At 33.8% G+C, this 7878-nt stretch overlaps 1 pseudogene; it reads right to left on the bottom strand.

The window, feature by feature from the left end:
• Positions 1 to 746: 746 nt before the first annotated feature.
• Positions 747 to 5530, bottom strand: LOC130828135 (uncharacterized; annotated as a pseudogene).
• Positions 5531 to 7878: the final 2348 nt, after the last annotated feature.

Raw genomic sequence — 7878 nt, 5'->3', positions numbered from 1 at the left:
GTCCAGTTTAACTTTGTTAAAGTCGTGTATAATGAGAATGTCTCTTTTCATAAGTAACATATGTATGATGAGAATGTCCCTTTATGTAATAAATTAAATTAATATGGTTTTATGATAAGCAGTCAAGGATCAATATTGTGTAAAAAAAGATAAAGATGGGTTTTAAAACCCAGCCCATATTCAGCCTACATTATGATTATAGAGCCCATATCCAGACCGGCCCATTTTTACTTGTGTCCAGCCCATTGAACACCTCTACTCCCCAATCTCAAAGGCTCAAAGCATGCAACATAAGTTTAATGCTTTAAAAAAATTATAAGCCTTTATGGGTTCTCCTTGAGGAATGTAGCCATACTAAGGTATCAAATGAATAAACCAGTGCAGCAATTTCACCAACTCCACAAATGAATTCACAGCACTATCACAATGCATTTGAAATGAGATATTTTGCTTCTAGTTTTCAGATTTAATGGCTCATCAAATGCAGAGAAAAATAAGGGATTAGTATTAAGCACAGAAACAGCAGTTATGTTGCAAAACAATAGGAATAAAAACCACAGATCACATTGATAGCATCCTTGTGACATTTTTTAAAAGAAATCATGCTCAAAAACATGCACATAACCACAATTACTTTGCTACAACTAAACATAGTAGACTTACAGAAGCATTGCATGAATCAAGAGATAAACAAAACTTAAGATAACAGAGCAATCAAGGAAAAATGAAAGACTAAAGAGGGTGTCTTACTCTCTCTTTGCATCAATATCTCGATTGAAATCTGTCATTTTCTTAGTCAAGAATTAATGCAGGAACCTGCAAAATAAGAAACACAAACAAATTCGCTTAACTGCAAGTTTTTTGAAGTAATTGCAGCACTAAATTGGGAAAATAAAGAAAAAGAAGGCGGTTAATCCAAGGGATCATGTTGATATTACCTTCTGAATGCTTGAATGCATGTGAGGACCCTCCAAATAGTATACGCATTCTTTTATAGCTGAATATGCAGCATCATCCAAGTGGAAGAGGGCTTACTGACTGACACAGGTGCATGGTTTCCACTTTCACAGGGGAAAAGCCAACTTTCATGTTTCTCATGCAGATCACGCAGATAATCTATGCTTACTCCACCTTCTTCATCTCTTTTACGATGCATCGTACGCTTATGGCACGTGTCAGGGCTTGCTCTTAGGTAAATAAAGCCATCAGGAATAAGGCCAGGCAAAATGAAACGACAAGATCAAACCAGAAGTCATAGATACTGATTTCCATCTCATTCATCCATTTTGCTTCATGAACAGCTCGAACAAAAACCTACAATAGGCAACAGTAACAATAAATTTATCCATATTACTCAGCTGAAAGAGGTGATTCTCCACTGATACATGATTCACAAACTCTAGACATCAATTACTGCCCGGTTACATATCCCGTAATATTGTCACAATCATATCACTGTATAACCAAGAATATCAAGACAACTACTGAATGTTCCCACTTACAGATGACATTGTACCAATCTTCTACTAAATACCACATATGCATCACAAACAAGATTTGTAATTGTCAACAAAAGAATAAAATTTTAAAAGTCTGTACCATTCTGTCACTGCAGACAGTCCTTTCCATCAGTCTCAAGGGCTGAATTCCAACAGATGAATCTCTCTCTTACATCACCCTTGTAACAAAAACATAATTCCGAAACGTGTAGGCATACCGCTTTGGGTCAGAGTAGAAAGCATCCAGAATATTAAAGTGATCAGGCCCAATATCCTTCCATTTATCAATAGGCTCACGAACAATCTCAACAAGATCCTGCAACTCAACTGTTTCATTAATTATTCTTTTCAGAAAAGTTGTTTTTCCAGCACTGATATTTCCCTCCACACACAAGTGATCCTGTTTTTATGTGATCTGACACCAGAATCAGACCCATCTTCTTTTAGTTCCTCATCTACACTCTTTTGAATAAAGGTAGTTATACTTTGAGCATGATTTCTGTGAACGATACCGACAGAACTCTAAATATTCAACCATCTTCTGACTTGATTTGCCAAAGAACTGTTAAGAAAAAACCAATATAACACAATCAAATTCCTTGAACAGAAATAGATTATTGCGAAAACAAAATGTGTGAAACAAGTGGTATGTTTGACAGGAATCAAAACATGAAACAAGTGGCATTCTATATGATAAGCAAAGCAGTAATAGAGTTCCACTTGAGAATTCAAGCAAAATTGCACCCAGGTAAAAGCCAACCAACGACGTCCATATACACTACAAGATTCAAAAACTACTTTAAAGCAAAATCAAACAAGACGGATATTTTCTTCAGGTAAAAGAAATATCGAGGGTCCTAGAAACAACTAATGGATGCCTGCCATGTTGGCTTTAGGTGTATAACATAAGTATTGTATTGATCACCTCTATTCAAAAGGGAAAATGTAAATTCTACTAGCAGCAATACACCCAGTATTGGCAATTATCGAATAGAAATTTTCTTCACCAAATTGATAAGTAAATACCAATTTTATGAACACAAGAAAAATAAAGAAATTCATTCGCACCCCAACAAAGTTGTCTGCAAACCCAGTTAAATTTCAAAGTACATAACACAAACAACGCCAGCAGCAGTAAAAATTAAAACCCACGACAATGACACTGACAATGACAATGACAAGCACTATAGCAACTGCAGACACTCCAATTTACCCAATATCAACCAATGATGCATCATCTAAACAAGCTAACAAGTTCAAGTCGAGGAAGTTAAGCTTGAATTCACAGGTTTTATGCAGGTCACGCAGTACACATAAGTTCAATTCAAGGCATTTCACTTGCATAAATAAGTCTATTGCTTCCAAAAGAATACAGTTCAGGAAATTCAACACAACTGCAAACTCTTCTATTATCCACAATACCTCGTGCATAAACATGCTGTCCTATTTACCTAACAAGTCTTAGACATTCAAACAAGTTAAGCTTAAAGGTCACAACTCACAAGTCAAAAGTTCAATTCAGGTTAATCAGTCTACATATGTTCAGTCCAAAACCTATGAAATTCATCAACAAAAAGAAAGTTTAAACATCAATACATCAAGACAAGTAAAGTTCAATGAATTCACATGCACACAAGCAAAACAAATTTAATCCACAAAATTTAATCCTAAATTGCAAATACACAATACAATTCTAACTTCTACAAAATACAAAAATAATCGATATACCCATCAAAAAAACTAAAAATTACGCTTGTAGAACCCCAAATTCAACTCACACCGAGTAAAAGCATAGAATCAATTGCAAGCCATAAAGAAATCATCAAATTATTCATTGAACGCACAAGAAAAAAAAATAAACTAAAAATACCAAATGAACAGTAGTAATAACCTTATCTCTGTAGATTTGTTTAAGGTCATCAACAACACCAATGCCTTTTTCTACCAATTTTCTCAAATTTCTCGGCCCAACGCCCGGAATTGTCAGCAAATCAGGATTTTCGGCTAACAAAGAAACTCCACTGTTACCAGAACTTCTACTTCTCCTTTGTAACTTTGTCGGCGTATCCTCATTCTCATTTTCAACCCCATTGTTTTCAGTCACCTCTGCATCTTCATTTTCATCATCATCTTCATTTCCCATCAAAATCTTACCATCCCCATTTCCACGACCAGCAATAGTATGCAACCAAGCTAAACGAGGCCCACTTCTCGTTTCCTTGAGTACAACCCATGGCTTTTGCGGGTTTCCCCCAATATTGTCGAGTAGGGAACATTTACATATCCGACAATTTCCAGAAAAACTACGAGGAGATAATGGTCGAGGAGAAGGCGTGGGAACAACATTAGAGTATGTAGGTGGTGAAGAAAAAGCCATGAATTCAGGTTTAGTGGAAAGCCCAGAATTACAAGAAGAAAATGAACAGGAAATTAAATTAGGGTTTTTAAAATTGGAACTAAAAAATAGGGAATTAATTGTGGAAGGAGATGCAGAAGAGCATAGAAGGAGAGGATAGCCAGGAGGGCTTCGAAAAACTAATTTCTGCATTTGAATAATAATCTAGCATCTCCTGAAGAAATTTGAAGAGCGGAACAGAAACGAAAAGTAGCAAGAAACGAGAGTGTAGTGTCGATTTTCTCTAAGATTCACCAAAAAAAACCCAGTTCACAAGCGAGGAAAAAGAGCAATAGATAAAATCTGGAAAATAACAGATCAGAGAAAAGAACCAAACCTTTCACCACGGAGAATTGGATTCAGAAGCAACAAGAGACCGAAGATTTTGAAGAGCGGAACAGAAACGAAAAGTAGCAAGAAACGAGAGTGTAGTGTCGATTTTCTCTAAGATTCACCAAAAAAAACCCAGCTCACAAGCTTTAGATCCTGATTTAATTTAATTTGCGCTTTGATTTGGTCCAAAAACAGAGATAACGCAGGTTAAAGGTGAGAAGACAAACGTTCGATTTCAACTACTAGATCGCTATATGTATGCCAGAAGAAACTAACAAAGACCTTCCGAAAACACCAAAAAAGAAGACTGCCTAAACCTTTCAAAAACCCTTCGAACTAAGAGAAATGAGAGTCACGAACAATGGAAATGGGTCTACAAAATGCCCCTCAGAGAATTCCCGAACCCAGACCAAACGAAAAGGTAATTCCCAAAAAGAGACAAAACACAGGGAATCGAAAATTCCCAGAGAAGTAGACAGAAAGTGTAAAATTCCACGAACCTAGACGAAACACAGAGAATCGAAAATACCCTAACAGACACAAAACAATGAGAATCGAAAGTTCCCAGAGAAGACAAACGTTCGATTTCAACTACTAGATCGTTATATGTATGCCAGAAGAAACTAACAAAGACCTTCCGAAAACACCAAAAAAGAAGACTACCTAAACCTTTCAAAAACCCTTCGAACTCAGAGAAATGAGAGTCACGAACAATGGAAATGGGTCTACAAAATGCCCCTCAGAGAATTCCCGAACCCAGACAAAACGAACATGTATTCCCGAACAGAGACAAAACACAGGGAATCGAAAATTACCAGAGAAGTAGACAGAAAGTGTAAAATTCCACGAGACTAGACGAAACACAGAGAATCGAAAATACCCGAACAGAGACAAAACACTGAGAATCGAAAGTTCCCAGAGAAGTCGACAGGAAGTGTAAAAGTCCACAGACCCTAATGCTACCGGCCGCCGGAGACGCTGCTACTCACCGCCGAAGGAGGACGGACGCTGCTACGGGCCGCCGAAGAGAACGAAGACCTGACGTGGTGAACTTGAGAGGATGAGGGAGACAACGGCTAGTCAATAATATATGCAAATCACAAACTGTTATCAATCACAATCGAACTCGATATTTAACGTTTGAACAAAATTTTTTCCTTTCAAGTTTAAAGTTTAAAATTTTTAGGAATTTATTTCTAAATTTAATTCTTTGGCATATATTAAAATGGTTGACAATTTTTAGGAGTATATAACGTTATCAAAATCATATACAGTACTTAAAAGTTTGAAATATTACAAATGTCGTAGTTAAAGAGAGTTTGACAATATTAAAGTCTAGAAGCAAGAAATCCAATCACATAGAAATCCAGGAACTTTCCAGATGTAAAATTAAAAAGAGAAAAAACCCTAAATTAAAATTGAATGTTTCTACTTCATAATATCTCTAGCCTTGTTTTTTAATATCATATATAAATTAAAAATGGTTAGCTTTGTTTCTACTGGGAGTGTCATTTACCTTTACCTGTTAAAATGAGTGTTTCTACTACATAATATCTCTAGCTTTGTTTTTTTAATATCTTATATATTTATATATGTCGATTCTAAAAAATCGTGCATAGCACGGGTTTCTACAATAGTGTCATATACTTCCTACGTTCCATTATACGTGCTACATTTGACGTTTTATTCAATCCAATGTGTTATGTTGATCATTTATATATTGAACTATATACATTTAAAAATTATAAAAAGTTAGTATTATGAAAGTATGCGATAAAACGATTCAAACAATATCCTACTTGACTATATTTTTTTCTTACACATTTATCGTAATATATAAAATAAGGTTGAATGATAATGTAACTAGTATTTCAGAACAGAGGAAGTATATGTGTATTATGTTAACAATTATTACTTTATCTTTAATATATAGAATGTTTACTATTACATATCTTTAAAAAATATATTTATATATAGATTTTGATACTAAAGCCTCTATACATTGTACAGGGCTTTATACTATTTTTTTCAAAAATAAAGTTGTAAGAAGAGTAAGGAATATAAATTAAAGAACGACAATTAAAATTATGCAGTTATATACCACAAAATTAGTGAATATTAATTAATGGCTAATTAGATATTGGCTAAATATACACAAATTTACCAACACGAAAGTATAGCACGTATCCTTTCTTTTCTTTTCCTTCCATTCAAACAAACTTACATAGAATTTGTCACAATTACAAAAGATCAAAAACCAACTTTTTGTAAAATTGAAAGATATTATATGAAAGAATCAATTCAAGTCGTAAACATGAATGTAACAAAAATATTTGTATCAAGAATTGCCCCTTGGGTGAGCCATAGAATGTATGTAACTAGACCTACAAGACCTTTACAAGTAAGATAACAAATAAATCTCAATTTTTCTTATATTAAATTTATTAATTTTGTTAATTATATCATCTTTTAGTTTTATATTGTTTGTGCTGCCGATTTCTTTGAATTCCATTGATTAATATTCATACAATGGAAGAGAGTTTTTGAATTTACGTTGTGCTCCATTAAATGTTTTCTTATTTCTACAATAGATATATCGGATATGATGATGAATATAATTTATATCTTTCAACAAATGGTGATTATCTTTGTTCAACAAACTTTTTTAGTAAATTACTAGATAGTGCCCGTGCGATGCACAACTTTTTAAAATATTCTGACATATTTGTATAAGCTAAAAAATTAAAATTTTAAGAAATGAATTTTACATTATAGTTATATTTCATTTCACTCTGAACAGTTGTATACCTTACGTACATTGTATGATATTTTATAGGAAAATTACTCAGAATAATCCAACATATTCACGATTTTCCTACAATAATCCCAACCATTAATTAACCATAAATAATCTCATTTATTATTTCACTTGACCTTTGCTATTGTTTGGTTACTCACTACCGGTTTTAGCATATAATAATTTTTTTTTAAATTTAACATTACATATTGCAAAACCTCCAAAATTAAGTTTCTGTCTTCTCTCCTTTAAACCCTTTATCTCTCATTTTACTTTGTCCATCTCCTCTCCATTGAAAATCAATCCATTCTCCTAGTAAACTTCCTTTCCAGGAATTTTTTTTGGGATTGGGAAGAAGACTTGTCATGTCCTTAAATTCTTTTGATGGCATGGTATGAATGATGCTGATAGTATTGATGATGAAATTGATCAAATTTTTGATTATATGGATGATGCTGATGGTGCTGATAATGTCCCCTTTGATGAACTTGTTGGTAAGCCGTATGTGTTGAATTTGGTATGCTAATGGGTTTTGAAATATTTGCACCAGAGAACAGAAATAAGGGAAAGATAAGGAAAAGACAAACTATGTATTACTAATTGAAGGACACAGGATCAAACCCAAGAGGTTTTTATACAAGCCAAGGAAAAGGAAGGATAAAATAAAGTTGCTAAAAATAATCAAACAACCTTATGCTTCTAACTAATAGAACAAACTGATAAATAAAAATTAAATCATCTTATATTCTCAACATTATGCACTGTCCTATTTTCCATTTGGTAGAGAATGTTTTTACTGCGACTATCTACTTTGTCCATCTCCTCTCCATTGAAGTTGAACTTTAGATCTACCT

The sequence above is a fragment of the Amaranthus tricolor genome, chromosome 12, assembly GCF_026212465.1.
Source record: "Amaranthus tricolor cultivar Red isolate AtriRed21 chromosome 12, ASM2621246v1, whole genome shotgun sequence".
NCBI lineage: Eukaryota > Viridiplantae > Streptophyta > Magnoliopsida > Caryophyllales > Amaranthaceae > Amaranthus > Amaranthus tricolor.
The sequence above is the reverse complement of the archived record's forward strand: the minus strand, read 5'-3'. Positions and strand labels throughout refer to the sequence as shown.